The sequence below is a fragment of the Arachis duranensis genome, chromosome 2 (assembly GCF_000817695.3).
Source record: "Arachis duranensis cultivar V14167 chromosome 2, aradu.V14167.gnm2.J7QH, whole genome shotgun sequence".
Taxonomy (NCBI): domain Eukaryota; kingdom Viridiplantae; phylum Streptophyta; class Magnoliopsida; order Fabales; family Fabaceae; genus Arachis; species Arachis duranensis.
The window spans coordinates 54096502-54114423 of NC_029773.3; the positions used below are offsets into that span (position 1 = coordinate 54096502).

General features: G+C 38.4%; 1 non-coding gene across 1 annotated transcript; it reads left to right on the forward strand.

The window, feature by feature from the left end:
• Window positions 1-9921: 9921 nt before the first annotated feature.
• Window positions 9922-10029, forward strand: LOC127745366 (small nucleolar RNA R71). Its single transcript, XR_008006563.1, has one exon. It is a non-coding gene; the product is annotated as a small nucleolar RNA R71 (small nucleolar RNA).
• Window positions 10030-17922: the final 7893 nt, after the last annotated feature.

Consider the following 17922-nt stretch of genomic DNA (forward strand, 5'->3'; position numbering starts at 1 on the left):
TCCATAACCAATAACAAGAACACTACCCTGCAAGTCCTTTGAGAGACGACCCGAGGTTTAAATACTTCGGTTTATAGATTTTAGGGGTTTGTACTTGTGACAAACAAATTTTTGTATGAAAGGATTATCGTTGGTTTAGAGACTATACTTTACAATGAGATTTCATTAGTGAAATTCTAAACCGTCAAAAATCCAATCATCAACAAGATGGATCCATCACTTCATTCAGAGTCCCCGACTCTTTTCAACCACTGTTCATTCACATTACAGTTTCGAACTCAATAGTTCCTTAATCCTCACTGACATGGCAGAAATTGGCAGGTTAAGAAATTATTAATAGAGATGCATTGCAAGTGCAGTCCTTAACCAACCGAAAATCCGCTTATCAATTTAGAAGGGTTGTCACAAAATTTAAATTAAAATACTGGGAGTATGAGTCCCAGGTCGTCTCCCAACGAGTTGCAGAGAGATGTGCTATTTTATCAATCAGATGTTTTCAAAAGCCTTGACTGGGAGTAGATTAGATGGAAGCCCTATTCTTGTTGAAGTACTCTCAAGATTAAATTGATAATTGAAGATTGCTCTGTTTAGTTACCCCTTACTAGGTAAGGGAGAGTCAAACAAGTTGGATCGTTGTTTCTATTCACAAGTCCCAATCCGCTCATTATAAAGGATTTGTGTCAGTGATTAGAGGGCATTCCAACAATGAGCTCAATTACAATTTCTCCTTTAAGTACCCTAACTCAAGGGTTTCTTTCAATCAACTCCCCATCAAGTAAGGGACTACTCACTCATTGTGAATGTAGAACTCATAACATAAGAAAGGGAATTAAAAAGAGACATGATAAATAATAATGAAAAGGATTAATTGAAAATAAAAATAATCTATATAAATAACTTGCAAAAATAAGCCAAAGTCAACTCTAGAGGGATTAAAAATATGGAAGAATAAACATAAAAAGTAAATAGCAAAATAAGATGACTAGTACTGGAGGTAGACTCTTCTCAAAAGCTAAAACCAAAATCTTCCCAAAAATCCTAATTATGAATGTCAAGTGATAAAAACCTAAGGGGGGAGTAAATCCAGATCTAAAACTAAAAATTATGCAGAATGAATTGTTGTTTCTCGTTTTTGCATGTTCCCTGACTCTAGTATATAATTCCGGGCCAAAAATTGGGTTGAAATCCAGCCCAGAAACTCTGTCAGCGACTTTTGAAATTCTGTAGATCGCGCACGTCACGCGGACGCGTCTTTCACGCGGACGCGTCATTCGGCATTTTTCCTTTCCATGCGGGCGCGTCGTCCATGCCTCTGCGTCGCTTCTGCTTTTCCAATCCGTGCGTCCGCGTCACTCATGCGGGCGCGTCACTGTGAATTCCTTTCTTCCGTGCGGTCGCGTCGCTGACGCGTACGCGTCACTTCTCGCTGGTCATCTCCTCAATTTCTTGTATTCCTTCCATTTTTGCAAGCTTCCTTCCCAAACTCTCACTCATTCATGCCCTATAAAGCCTGAAACACTTAACACACAGATCACGGTATCGAATGGAATAAAGAGGGATTAAAATACCTACTTAAAGGTCTCTAGGAAGTAAGCTTTCAATCATGTAATAATTGAAGGAAGGAAATATAAATGCATGCTAATTATATGAATAAGTGGGTAAAGACCATGATAAAACCACACAATTAAACACATTGTAAACCATAAAATAGTGGTTTATCAACCTCCCCACTCTTAAACATTAGCATGTCCTCATGCTTAGTTGAAGGAGATAGAATAAATGAGTAGGAACATGTAAAACTCATGAAATGCAATGCAACCTATACATGTGAATGCAACTATATGATTCTTACCCACTTGATCAAGAATAAATAAGCTCTTCAAACCATTACAAATCAAGTTCCACTAATTCAATTCTCATTTAGTAAGAACAGATAAAAAATGTAAGAAGGTAGCTCATGAAAGCGGGGAACATAGAATTTCAAGCATTGAACCCTCACTGATGATGTATGTATACTCTAATCTCTCCACTGTATAGGGTAATCACTCTATCTTTCTCTAATCATGCTCCCTAAAATTTTGTTCTTTTCCTAATCAATCAAGCATTTAATATACCAATGCAACATCATAAGGTCTTTTCAAGGTTGTAATGGGGCCAAGGTAAAGGTAAGAATACATATATGGTTAAGTAAGCTTATAAATTGAATCTTTAATTAACTCAAACTCTAACATAACCTATGTATTTTATATAACTATAGAGTTTGTACCTAGCTACCCAGAATTCTCTTTCACATTCCATACTCATGTATCAACTATTTATTTTAATTTTATCCTACATGCATTGATCTTTGGATTCTTAACTCAGCATTGGGGTAATTTTTGTCCCCTTATTTATTTATTGATTTTTTTTCACATAACATAAAAATAAACATAGCTAATCAATGCACATAGATTTTTTTGATTCTTATAGTTTCACATGAGTAGGTGTCCAAATTCCCATTATATTATCATGATACACTCCCTTATTATCCTTTGTCCCCACAATTTCCCATACTTAATTAGTACACATAATTCTATCTTAAGCTAATCAAAGATTCAAATAGGGGTATACAATTATTTTTCTGCTTAAGGCTAGTAATGTGGTAAATTATAGAACAAATGGGATTTAAAGGCTCAAAGTGGCTGACAAAGGTAATTGAAAGGGTAGGCTTAATTTGGATAAGTGAACTAAAAAATTAATGGCCTCAATCATATGCAGCATATAAATATACCAAACATTGGACATATAGGATGGAAAAAAATATAGATTACAATCATAGAGAAGTAAACACATAAGAATAAAACAAATATGGTTAAATAATGTAACCATGCATAAAGGCTCAATTCTCACAGGTTGTGTGTTCTTTAGCTTTAAAAATCATGTTCCAATTACAACTTCAAGCAAATTTAACATAAGAGTTTTAATTAAAATTAGTGAAATTTTGTTCCAAAGATAGAGTTTTAGAAGAAACTTATTGTCTTTTCAATCAAGTAGAACATGCATGCAACTAATCTACTACTATGTAATTTATCAAATTCTAAAAGAAAGAAAAAAAACTAACTAAATATCCTAATTTATTGGTGTTTAGGGAAGAAGAAATACCTCCAGAAGTCAGGCACTGACCGACCTCCCCACACTTAAGGATTTGCATCGTCCTCGATGCTATCTGTCAGGAACAATGGTGGGCTAGTAGCAGTGTCTCCACAGTCGGGACCGTCGTGGTTGTCTCTGTAAGAATCTTCAATGTCTTTGTGCAATTTGTGGCTCAACAAATTCAGCAATACGAGGTAGAAGGATAAGAAGGTGTTCATTGTTGTAATATCAAGCTGCCAGAATAGGAAACATCTGCTCACAGTAGCGATTTGGGAATCGTGCAGTGTCCTTGGCTGGGAAGGCTCTCTCCTTTTCATCAACCTTGATAATCCTTTTAATTCTTTTTGTTGAGGGCTTGACTGCAGTTGAAGAAGGCTCTGCCACTAGTGCTCTCTTCGTTCCTTTCCTTGCGGTGGGTTTAGGGGTGGCTTTCTCTTTGCCTTTCTTAGTGGCTATTCTGAAAAAGGGAAGAGAAAGTAAGTTAAATCCAAAGCGATAAAGCAAGAAAGGGGATTGAGTGAGTGATAATCAGTGCACAGTAAAGATGAATGAAATAAACACATGGTCATGACAACATGTGAAAAGATCAAGAAAGGGAATAGAATAAGTGCACGATAGGGAAGTAGATGCAAGATGTGTATTGGCATGCCGGCGGCAAGGGCATGAGTAGCATAGACCAAGCATCACTTCGTAACAAACTATCACGTTTGTATTGGCAATTAAATTCGATTAATAAAATAGTAAAGGGAATTTGTGAAAAGCATGCATTGAATAGTAGAATATGATAATGTAGAAAAATGCATAATGTCATACGGGCTTTTTCACAAACACATAGCATGCATGGTAAATAAACCAATGAAAATAATAAATTGAACATGCAAGCAACCCCTTTAAAATATAATTGCCAAATAATTAAGAAACAATCCACAATGACCAAATAAATTTCCAACACCAATAAAAAGGAAAAAGAAAAAGAAAACATATGCAATGAAACTAAAAAGAAAGAGAAAGGAAGAAGAAAACATAGATAAAGAAGAAGAATATAAAAGTAAAGAGGGAAGAAGAGAAGAAAAACCTTGGTAATGGTGGGAAGAGAGAGAAAGTAGAAAGTGAGAAGGAGGGAAGAAGGAAGAAGGGGGAAGAAAGAAACAAGGAGGGAAAAGAAAAGTAGGATTGGGGGAAGAGAAAGATAAGATATTTGGCAAATTAGAATAAGTTGCGTGGCGCAAGTGATGCAGATGCGTGAGTGACGCGTTCGCGCGAATGCGCGTTAAGTGAATCGACGCGAACGCGTCGGTCACGCAGACGCGTCACACATGTTATGCTACTGGCGCGAGGGCAGCCTCACGCTCGCACAACTCTCTGTTTGAATTTTTATTTTTGCCAAATTTTGGGCAACGCGAACGCGTGTGGTCAGGCACTCACGTGAGTGGCCAGTAAAGGGATATGACGCGGACGCACAAGCCATGCGTCCGCGTGGAAAGAATTTGTGCGTTCAGCACCGATCCAGCACCACTCTAGCACAACTTTCAGTCGTGCACCCATGTTGTTACGTCGAATTTCAGGGCATGCGGCCGCGTGAGTGACGCGGACGTGTGGGAGGCCAGTTTTCACACTTGACGCGGACGCATCAACGACGCGGTTGCGTGGGATGATTTGTGCCAAAGGCACGCCTCCAGCCACGCTCTGTTCAATTCCCCTTTCTTCAAAACGCACTAGTTACGCGGACGCGTCAGCGACGCTGTCACGTCGCGTGCATGCTTTTTCTTTTTTCTTTTTTTTTAGCATGTAAATGTAGATGCATGAAATGTACTAAGAAAGAGAAAAGTTATTGAATGTGAAAATAAAAACAAAGAAAGGAACGATCATACCATGGTGGGTTGTCTCCCACCTAGCACTTTGCTTTAACGTCCGTAAGTTGGACACTCCACTAGCTCAGTCTTTGGCTATGTGGGGATCTTCCAAGAGGAAGATCTCAAGCTCCTTGTTTTTCTTCATCTTCTCGCCATGGTACAGCTTTAAGCAATGTCCATTAACCTTGATAAGTTCGGAGCTGGAAGGGTGACTAAGGTGATAAACTCCGTACGGTTTGGCTTTCTCTACTCTGTATGGACCTTCCCATCTTGATCTCAACTTGCTTGGCATGAGCCTCAGTCGAGATTTGTAAAGGAGGACTAAGTCTCCAGGTTGGAATTCTTTCCTCTTGATGTGGTGATCATGTATAGCCTTCATCTTCTCCTTGTATAGTCTTGAATTCTCATAAGCTTCTAGGCGAAGGCTTTCCAGTTCTAGTAGTTGCAACTTCCATTCAGCTCCGGCTCTCTCGGTACCCATGTTGCACTCCTTTACTGCCCAAAAAGCTTTGTGCTCTATTTCAACTAGAAGATGACAAGCTTTTCCATAAACCAAGCGGAAATGGCTCATCCCAATGGGTGTCTTGTACGCTGTTCTGTATGCCCAGAGTGCATCCTGTAGCCTGGTGCTCCAGTCTCTTCTATGAGGTTTGACTATCTTCTGCAAGATACGCTTTATCTCTCTATTTGACACCTCGGCTTGCCCATTAGTCTGAGGATGGTAGGCAGTCACAACTTTATGAATGATCCCATGCTTCTTCAGCAATCCTGTTAGTCTCCTGTTACAAAAATGAGTGCCTTGATCGCTCACGATTGCTCGTGGTGATCCAAAGCGACAAATAATGTGGTTTCTCACAAAGGAAACAACGATGTTAGCATCATCAATACGGGTGGAAATTTCTTCCACCCATTTAGAAACATAGTCTACAGCTAACAATATATAGAGGTGGCCATTAGAATTTGGAAATGGACCCATGAAGTCAATGCTCCAAACATCAAAAATTTCACAGAAAATCATAATTTGTTGAGGCATTTCATCCCTCTGGGATATATTACCAAACTTTTGGCATGGGGGACAAGATTTACAGAATTCAGCAGCGTCTTTAAAAAGGGTGGGCCACCAGAATCCACAGTCTAAGATTTTTCTAGCTGTTCTTTGAGGGCCAAAATGTCCTCCACTCTCAGATGAGTGACAGGCCTCTAAAATGGAATGGAATTCTAAATGAGGCACACACCTTCTAATTACCTGGTCAGCGCCACATCTCAACAAATATGGGTCATCCCATATATAATATTTAGACTCGCTTTTCAGCTTGTCTCTTTGGTGCTTAGTAAAGTGTGGAGGAAAAGTACGGCTAACTAGATAATTAGCTACAGGTGCATACCAAGGGATTACCTCAGATACTGCTTGTAGGTTATCAAAAGGAAAATTATCAGCTATAGGAGTGGAGTCATCCTTAATGTGTTCAAGACGACTTAAGTGGTCAGCCACTAGATTCTGGGTACCACTCTTATCCTTTATTTCTAAATCAAATTCTTGTAGCAGCAGTATCCAACATATAAGCCTTGGTTTGGATTCCTTTTTTAGCTAATAGATACTTTATATGCGTGGTCTGAGTACACTACTACCTTAGTACCAAGTAAATAGGCTCGAAATTTATCCAGAGCAAAAATAATAGCAAGAAGCTTTTTTTCAGTAGTAGTGTAATTAGACTGAGCAGCGTCTAAAGTTTTAGACACATAAGCAATAACAAAAGGGTCCTTACCTTCATGCTGAGCCAGTGCTGCTCCTACTGCATGGTTGGAAGTATCACACATGATTTCGAATGGCTGGCTCCAGTCTGGTCCTCTCACAATTGGAGCTTGAGTCAGGGCAGTTTTCAGCTTATCAAACACTTGTTTGCAATCCTCACTGAACTCGAACTCAATATCCTTCTGCAGTAACTTGGATAGGGGGAGTGCTACCTTACTAAAGTTCTTAATGAATCTTCGGTAAAAACCTGCATGTCCAAGGAACGAACGGACTTCCCTCACAGAAGGGGTAAGGTAAACTAGAAATAACATCCACCTTTGCGGGATCTACAGAAATGCCAGTATTAGATACAACATGTCCCAGTACGATTCCTTGTTTAACCATAAAATGACATTTTTCAAAATTCAATACAAGGTTTGTACTGACACATCTATCTAACACTCTAGATAAACTATCCAAGCAAAGGTTAAAAGAATCACCATAAACGCTAAAATCATCCATAAAAACCTTCATACAGTCCTCAATAAGATCAGAGAAAAGACTCATCATGCACCTTTGGAAAGTGGCTGGTGCATTGCACAAGCCAAAGGGCATTCTCTTGTAAGCATAGGTCCCAAAAGGACAGGTAAAAGTAGTCTTTTCTTGATCCTTAGGAGCTATATGAATCTGGAAATATCCGGTATAACCATCTAAAAAGCAATAATGTGATTTACTTGACAGGCGATCCAGCATTTGATCAATGAATGGAAGAGGATAGTGATCCTTACGAGTAGCTTGGTTGAGACGCCTGTAATCAATGCAGACCCTCCAGGCGTTCTGAACTCTGGTAGCTATGAGCTCTCCATGCTCATTCTTTACTGTAGTGACTCCCGACTTCTTGGGCACCACTTGTACTGGGCTCACCCATTCACTGTCTGAAATGAGGTAGATAATATCTGCCTCTAGTAGTCTGGTCACTTCTTTCTTGACAACCTCTAAGATAGTGAGGTTTAGTCTTCTCAGGGGTTGACGAACGGGTCTTGCTCCTTCTTCTAAAAAGATTCTATGCTCACAAACTTGAGGATTGATGCCTACTATGTCTGCTAAACTCCACCTAATTGCTTTCTTGTGCTTCCTCAGCACATTAAGTAACTGCTCTTCCTGTTCAGGAGTGAGGTCCTGTGTAATGATAACTGGAAACTTCTGTTTGTCCTCGAGGTAAGCATATTTGAGGTGTGGAGGGAGAGGTTTCAACGCTGACTTCTGTTCATGGTCAGACTCTGAATTATCTGGAGCTGGTGGCAGTGGTAGAGTACTTTAATTGTCCTCTGGGAATGTCCCCACACTTGGATCTTGTCCTATGTACTTCTCTTCAAACTCTTCTAGGTGAACTTCAGCTACGGTTTCATCTATGATGTCACACCGGAGGATAGAGTGATCTTCTGGAGGGTACTTCATAACTCCATTCAGATTGAAGCTTACTACTCGGCCGTCTATTTCAAAAGATTATGTTCCTGAAAAAGCATCTAATTTGAACTTCGAGGTCTTCAAGAAAGGTCTTCCGAGTAGGATTGATAATGGCTTCTCTGAGTCATGTTGGGGCATCTCCAGGATGTAAAAATCAATGGGGAAAGTTAGACCTTTAATGCCCGCTAATACATCTTCAGCAACTCCAGCCACTGTAATAATACTTTTATTTGCTAACACAAAACGAGCTGCCAACCTTTTTAAGGGAGGGAGCCTTAAAACATCATATACAGATAAAGGCATTATACTAACACATGCTCCTAAATCACACATGCAGTCAGAAAATATCACACCTCCAATGGTATAGTTAACCATGCATGGACCTGGATCACTATATTTTTCAGGTATATTTTCCATTAAAGCAGATATAGAACTTCTTAAAGGAATGGTTTCTAATTCATTAATTTTGTCTTTATGTATGCACAAATCTTTTAGAAACTTTGCATATTTAGATACATGTTGAATGACATCAAAAAGGGGAACAGTTACCTCAACCTTTTTAAAGATTTCTACCATTTTGGGATCAGGTTCCAACTGCTTCCTGGGCTTCCTTGCAAGTTGTGGAAATGGAATAGGAACGGCGTCCTCTATAGTGTCTGCGCCCTTTGGTGCTTCTTCCTGTGATTTGGCATCTTCTTCTTCAGCCATGTCTTGCATGCTCTTTTCTTCTTCAACATCTTCTATTTCCACTACCTCTTCAGCTGAGACGTGTTCAGGTGGATTTGGCTCTTCCTTATTCCTCTCTTGTAACGTGGTTCTGGACCTTAGAGTGATGGCATTAATACCACCTTTTGGGTTGGGTAATAGTTGAGAGGGGAGTCCACCAGAGCTTGAGGAATGGTTGTTGGAGTTGGTCAATGATCCAACCTGTGAGACAAGGGTTTGTAAAGTAGAAGTCAAAACATTCAGAGTTGCATTAAAATTATTTTCCATGGCTTGTTGTCTCTGATCAATAGATTGTAGCAACTCATCATTAGGAAATGAAGAGGGGTAAGTGATCTGAGAGGTCTGCTGAGATGCTTGAGGCTATCTTAAATGAGGTGCTCTGTAGGACTGATTCTAATTCTGCTGCCTGAAGTTGTTATTGTTATTCCACCTTTGATTTCCATTGTTATCTCTGCCTCCTCTATTATAATTGTCCCTCCAACCCTGGTTAGAATTATCTCTCCAGCCTTGGTTAGAGTTATCCTGCCATCCTTGGTTATAGTTGCCACTTTGATTGTACCCTTGATTGGGGTGGTCATGAAAGTTATGAGTGGCTGCTACAGTGTTGTCTTCTGGTTGGAGTTGCGGACATTCATCGGTATAGTGACTGTAATCTGCACAGATTCTGCATACTCTTTGTGGAATCAACTACTGGATGTGCTGTGGTGGAGAAGGCTGAGCTTGCTGAGGCTGCTGTTGATTCAGTTGCATCTGCTTCAGTAAGTTAGTTATTTTATATAAGCTCTGAGCTATAGCAGCAGTCTCTTTACTAGTGGATACCTCTGCAATAGCTCTTGACCGACTTTGTCTCTACCTGTGATTCCTAGTAGAGTCAGCTAAGTCGCTGATCAATTGCCATGCTTCTTCCGTAGTCTTGTACTTTTTCATAGAACCATTGCTAGCACCTTCCAGTGTGGTCCTATCTTGAGATTTCAAACCCTGTGTAAAGTAACCGAACAACACTATCTTGTTAATCATATGATGGGGGCATGTGTCTCGAAGATTATTAAAGCGTTCCAAGTATTCATAGAGGGTCTCAGATTCATCCTGAACGATCATAGACATGTCCTTCCTCAGTTTATCGGCAACTTCAGCTGGAAAGAATTTATCCAGAAACTCTATTCTAAGTGTATCCCAGTTGGAAACAGTTGCTCCGGGTTGAGTGTAGTACCACTCTCTTGCCTTTCCCTCCAGAGAAAACGGGAAGGCTTTCAACAGAATGGAGATTTCATCAGTGCCATTACGCTTAACAGTAGAACAAGCAGTCTGGAAATCCCTAAGATGCTTGATAGGCTCTTGAGCAGGTAAGCCATGAAACTTGGGCATCAAGTTAAGTAGTGAAGATTTTATTTCAAAATCTACAGCTACTACTGGGTGGTGTGCCTGGAATGGTTGGAGCGTAAAATCAGGGGCTCCTTCCTCCTGGATAGTGACTCTCCTAGGCGCTGCCATGTCACGTGCACGTAAATAAACTGCATCAATAGAGAGGGAGCTTGTTTCTTCCTTAGATGACGGTTCAGGTTCGTCCTCAAAGAGGAGTCGTCGACGCCGAGCTTGCCTTATACGTGAAAGAGTTCTTTCAATCTCAAGGTCAAATACTGGCAAGCTTGGATCAGGAAGTGAACGCGTCATTTAACGAAAGAAACGTACAGCTCATAGTGACAGAATGAAAATAAAAATTGCAATTAAAATAAATACCAATCAATAAATTAGCACACTGTTGCAACTCCCTGGCAACGGTGCCAAAAATTGACGTGGCAGAAATTAGCAGGTTAAGAAATTATTAATAGAGATGCGTTGCAAGTACAGTCCTTAACCAACCAAAAATCCGCTTATCAATTTAGAAGGGTTGTCACAAAATTTAAATTAAAATACTGGGAGTATGAGTCCCAGGTCATCTCCCAACGAGTTGCAGAGAAATGTGCTATTTTATCAATCAGATGTTTTCAAAAATGGTTGAGTTGAATAACAGGAAACTAAAATAGAGAATTTAATTAATTCTAAATAAAAGCCTTGACTGGGAGTAGATTAGTTGGAAGCCTTATTCTTGTTGAAGTACTCTCAAGATTAAATTGATAATTGAAGATTGCTCTGTTTAATTACCCCTTACTACGTAAGGTAGAGTCAAACAAGTTGGATTGTTGTTTCTATTCATAAGTCCCAATCCGCTCATTGTAAAGGATTTGTGTCAGTGATTAGAGGGCATTCCAACAATGAGCTCAATTATAATTTCTCCTTTAAGTACCCTAACTCAAGCGTTCCTTTCAATCAACTCCCCATCAAGTAAAGGACTACTCACTCATTGTGAACGTAGAACTCATAACATAAGAAAGGGAATTAAAAAGAGACATGATAAATAATAATGAAAAGGATTAATTGAAAATAAAAATAATCTATATTAATAACTTGCAAAAATAAGCCAAAGTCAACTATAGATGGATTAAAAATATGGAAGAATAAACATAAAAAGTAAATAGCAAAATAAGATGACTAGTACCGGAGGTAGACTCTTCTCAAAAGCTAAAGCCAAAATCTTCCCAAAAATCCTAATTATGAATGTCAAGTGATAAAAACCTAGGGGAGGAGTAAATCCAGATCTAAAACTAAAAATTATGCAGAATGAATTGTTGTTTCTCGTTTCTGCATGTTCCCTAACTCTAGTCTGTAATTCCGGGCCAAAAACTGGGTTGAAATCCAGCCCAGAAACTCTGCCAGTGACTTTTGAAATTCTGCAGATCGCGCACGTCACGCGGACGCGTCATTCACGCGGACGCGTCATTCGGCATTTTGCTTTTCCATGCGGGCGCGTCGTGCATGCCTCCGCGTCGCTTCTGCTTTTCCAATACGTGCATCCGCGTCACTCATGCGGGCGCGTCACTGCAAATTCTTTTCTTCCGCGCGGTCGCGTCGCTGACGCATACGCGTCACTTCTCGCTGGTCATCTCCTCAATTTCTTGTATTCCTTCCATTTTTGCAAGCTTTCTTCCCAATCTCTCACTCATTCATGCCCTATAAAGCCTGAAACACTTAACACACAGATCACGGCATCGAATGGAATAAAGGGGGATTAAAATACCTACTTAAAGGTCTCCAGGAAGTAAGCTTTCAATCATGTAATAATTTTAGGAAGGAAATATAAATGCATGCTAATTATATGAATAAGTGGGTAAAGACCATGATAAAACCACATAATTAAACACATTGTAAACCATAAAATAGTGGTTTATCACTCACCTCATTCATCAACCATTCATCATATAATATTGAACCACTTTCAGTATGCCAGAAGCCTAATCCTCCGTTTTCTAAATTTCCAAATAATAGCGTCTAAAACCCTTAAATCTTTTCCCATGTTTGAGTATCCAAAAATATGCCCAAAAGTCATTAAAAAGGTGTTATAAAAGCTTACAACCTTGTTGGGGATGTAGAATAGTTGAAAACAAAGCAAAATTTGAGAAACAGGGCGTGTGCGTCTGCACAGGGGTGTGCGTATGCACAGGTACCAAAACTTTCAAAATCTGTTCAGTCGCACAACCTGTGCCAGCGCCCCCAACAGACTGGCCTCCCCAACGTGTGCATGTGCATAGGTCTGTGCATACGCACAGGTTACAATTTCCCATTGGTGTGTGCGCGCACAAGCTGTGCTAGCGTTGCAAGCAGATTACCTGCCTCTACGTGTGCAGACGCACAGGTCTATGCATGCGCACAGGCCACAATTTTTGAAGAGTGTGCGTGCGCACAAGGATCATAACTTCCTCTACAAAATCCCAATTTTTCACAAACTTTATATCAATTTAAAGGGTTTTCAAAGATCTTTAATTCTAGACAAGGTTCATCAAATTTTGAAAACCGATGCAAAAGTTATGAGTAGACAAAGTTCACCAAAATCAACTTTTACCCAAAATCACAACCAAAACCAATCCAACCAAATCCAAACTCCACTTTTCATCAAAATCAACCCTCTATATCATATTACACCAAACTTACCACATTTTTCCTTCATCTTTCCTCATTCACAACATCACATTAATATATTACATATATCCAACCTTGTTAACGATTTCCAACTACATTACCAATCAATCAACATCAATATCACATTTATCAACACAATTCACTCCTCAAATTCACAATCCTTCATCCTCATCATATCCACATCAGGCATGACAATTAAACTCAACATTCATCAAATCATAAAAAATTATCATATACCATCATTCAACAACTTAACAACCATTCAAATCCAAACCTATTCTATGAGTCGCTAGTCTAAGTGTCCATGAATATTATATACTACATAGAGGAAACCAAAACCATACCTTGGCCGATTCTCTTTATGAACCAAATGAGCTTTCAACCAAAATTCAACCACCAATGTAACTCCAACAAGCACCAACATGCTCCAAACTCACAATAATCAAACTATATATGCACAAACCGTCATAAATCAACCTAGAGCTCAACATAAATTAAAATTTCATAAGAGTTCAAAGTCTCTTACCTTTTCCAATAGCTTTGGAAGTCAAAATCCAATGCTAGGCAAGGATTAGGGTGAACCTAAACATCCAAAATGATAAAAACTCACTTACTCAAAAACCTTAAATACCCAAAATTTTGAAGAGGAGAACTGGGAAGATTTAGTGATTACCTCAATAGTTTCTTGGATAGATTTTGTAGAGCTCCTCACAAGGAACGCGTAGCCGCAAACGGTGCGGTGATCGAAGCTTTATAGCTTAAGATATTAGCTTGGGAAGAAAATGATGAATAGTAACCATGTGTGTTATGAGTGTTTGGGTTCATTAATGAACCCTTATATATGTTGGGCTTGGGCCTAACTTGGTCCCGGTCCAACCTGTTAGCATTTTTAGCCCGTTCGGCCCAACTTTGGGCCAAACCTTTAACACTAACGCTCGATTTTCCATCTCTAATATTTTTCTAAGGTTTTTGGCTATTTTCACTGCTTCTCGCACAGCACCGAGCAGACTTGGACTAGTTCAACCGGTTTGACTGCCGGTTTGCGGTCTTTCACGATTTTTCGTAGAAAACACATTTTCTGACTCATAAAGACCCACTGAGTCCAAAAATCATATTTAAATCTCCAAATTCTCATCCTAAATTTTTAGAATTTAATTTGGGCATTTAAATGATTTTATTCATAAAAACTTGGGTTCTTACAAGTATGCACACACACACACACACACACACACACACACACACACACATATATATATTGAATATTATATTATTGAGCATGGAGTTTGACTCCATAGATATTATTTTTAAGCTTGGGAATGCGCGCACAGAGGGACTGTCTAATGGTTAACTACCAGGACATGTCAGGTTGACTATATAACCGACAGATGAGACTCATCAACCATAGGACAGGCATACATCATATGCTTTTGTATGTAATTGTACCTCTATCTGTGTTTTCTTTGTTTGAATTGTATGTATATACTTCTAAGAAATTCTCTCTTGGTGGAGGAGTGAACGGGGGTTGTTCCACCGGTAATTCGGAGGATTGGAGGAGACAGAAAGTAAAGTGTTAAGTTAATGTTAGATTTAGAACTTGAATAACTTAGATAACTTACTTAATTTCTGGTTTAGTTGGGTCTTTAAGCTTAAATCTGAGTGTCAAAGTTCGAGAAATGCCTCTGGCTTTCCTGGGACCATTTAGATTAACTACGCAGGCATCTTTACCATATTGAGAACCTCCGGTTCTCATTTTATATATATTCTGTTGTTTTTCAGATGCAGGTCGAGAGGCACTTCGCTGAGCATCTGGAGTTTCCTGAGCAAGCGAAGTGTGGTTATTATGGGATGTTGTATTTTGTTGTTATGCTATGTATATATGTATATAGATTCTCCTTTGTATATATTTTATGTTTCTCCCTCCTAGAGGTTGACTTGGAGAAACAGGTGTTCATTTTGTAGTTTGAGTTATATTTTGGGTTGTATAAATATATATAATTACATACTCTGGCCGGCCTTAGCTTCGCAGGTCGATTCTGGAGCTTGATATCTATGTTTGGAACTCTGATCTGTATCATTACGTTTTTAGCCTTCTTTTGATCTTACCTATCTGTTTTACGATTATCCACGCGAGTGTGAAACGATTTTCTGTTTTCGCTTTTGTTTAGCTTATTCTTCAAGGCTCCTAAATATAATTTCTTTCAAGAATTAAGTACTGAAATCGTCCCTAAGGTCTGGGGCAAAAATCAAAATCGTCCCCGACCTTTTTTTTCTTATTAAAATCATCCTCAACGTTACAAAACGTTATAAAATTGTCCCCTCACCCACTTCTTCATCACCACTAACCCAATAACCCCCAATTCCCTTCTTCATCACCAAGCCTCTTTCTCTCTCCCTCCCTCCCCAAGACTCTTACTCTCCCTCATCATTTACCCCTAACCACAAAATAAATAAAAAATTTAGCAACAACAACAATCACAAAATTAGCAACAATCCATCATCAATCATATATATGTTCTTCAAAAATTAAAAAAAGAAAAATATGAAGAATGAAGAACAGAGAAAGAAAAGGAATTACTATAATCACTACCATCACCACTGCCACCATAGCCAAATCATCATCATGCAATTACTATAATCAGAAGCAATTACTAATTTACTATAATCAGAATCAGTATCACCAATAATAAATTAACAACAACAATTGTGAAGGGTGAATCAACAATTGTGAAGGGTGAATCAACAATAGTGAAGCAACAACAAAAATAAAAATAGAAGCAGAAGTAGAAACAAAAGGTAGAAAGCAAAAGCAGAAAAGCAGAGGCAGCGGTGAAAGGTCGGGAGCTGGACGGCAGCGGCAGTGCCTCCATGCAAGCTTACGACGGCCGGTGGCTGTGGGTTGGACGCAGGGGCGGCGACGGGTGCACCTCCGAGGCAGCCGAAACGACAGCATGAGGGAGTGGGGGTTACAGTGAGGGGGTGAGGGAGTGGGAACAAGAGATGCTGGGTGTGGGTGGGGTGGGGTTTTATTTTTTTAATATTATTATTTTTATTAATAGTTAAGGGTAATTTGGTCCAAAAAATAGGAAAGGACAATTTTATAACGTTTTGTAACGTTGAGGATGATTTTAATAACAAAAAAAGGTTGGGGACAATTTTGATTTTCACCCCAGACCTTAGGGACGATTTCAGTACTTAACCCTTTTCTTTCAACTATATTTTTATAAGTCTTTTCTTTTAGAGGTCGTAATACTTTGCCACCTCTGTTTTACGACTTAAGCATAAGGCTCTGTGTGGTAGGGTGTTACAATGATGCTTAATTGCTTTGACTCACAAATTTCAAGATGGTAATTATGATGTAAAAGCAACATGTTACAATTCAAAATTATACTATGCTTATCTAGAGGAAGAACATACATGCATATACAAGAAGTGAAAGACAATCATGCAATTGAAAGTACATGAAACAAATAAGAGAAAAAGGAACTTAACTACCTTGTAGTTCATCTTTATTGTTGTCATTTTCCTTATATTCTCTCCCTCTAACACTAAACCTAGAATGATTGCTTATCCTCAAGCAACAAGAGAATACTGGTGATGGGATTGTGAATTAATCATGAATTTCTTGAAACTATGATGTAAGTAATGCATGTATTTAAGCAAGTAAAACTAAAAATAATAATAAAAGCCATAAGAAATATAAACAATGCGATTGCATTAATAAGTGGGTTGTGCATAGTACATTGCATGATAGGTAAGTTGCAACACCAAACTTGGTGTGACACTTTCATTTTAAAATGATGCAAGTACCCAGTGAAGATTTGGAAATCAAGTTGTTACATGGCAACACCAAACTTATCATATGCAATCACATGCCAAATTATTTGAAAGTAAAATTAAGTAAGGCAATATCACAAATAGTTGGATGACGAAAAGAAAAGAAAGAATTAAAAGTGTATGATCTAGGTAATCAATCAAGTAGTAGTTTGTTAATCACACTTAATTCCCGACAACGATGCCAAAAACTTGATACCAAATTTACACACTGTGAGTGAGTGCCGAACCCACGAGGATTAACGGATTGAGCAAGTAATAGCTAATTGATTATTCTAATTATATGATCATAATTGGGTGATGAGCAAACAAGAAATGTGAATGACTTAAAGAAAAAGTAAATGGAAGCAATAAGATGACAAGAAAGTAAATGACAGAAAAGTAAAGTGCTAGAAATTAAAGTGCAAGAAAGTAAATAACTGGAAAGTAAATAACAAGAATGAAAAATGAAAATAACATTGGGATCAAGAGATGTTGAATTCTTAGGATCAATAGTTCTCATCTCCACTTCAATCATACATTTATTGATCTCTTGGCAAATCATAAGTGATTGAATTCCAATTTTTTGACAATTCAGTCTCTTTTAACTTGAGCAATTTCTAATTCTTTGATATAAGTGTTCATGAGAAGAGATGAAGATTGGTCTCTAATTTAGAGAAACACAATTTTATGAATCAATTATTGAGATGATTATATGTCACGTATCAATCCCAAATCCAATTTCATAACCATTGTGAGAAAGAACTTCAAGCATAATTTTATGATCCCTTTTCCAAAGCTCACATAGAATTCAAATAGATTCAATTCCTCTTTCGGTGGAATTTAAATAATTAAAATGAAGATCGAAGATCTTTCTAAAGAAGCAATAAAAGAATAATTGAAGATGAAGAATGAAAACAAATTAATTTATTAAATTGCAATAGAGTTCTCTTTTCCAATTGAAGAGAGTTAGATATTCATAAATAAAAAGAAAAATACAAAATGTATAAGAATGAAGGCGGAAGAAAGGAAGAGAGAATAAGAGTGGAATGAGAGTCCGAAGACTCCCCTCCCAAGGGTTTGGTGTGAAGTGTGGAGTGTATCCTATTTATAGACTATCCTAAATTACAAATTCAAATGAAATTCAAATTACAATTAAATGTAATTTAACAAAATACTTCTAGATAA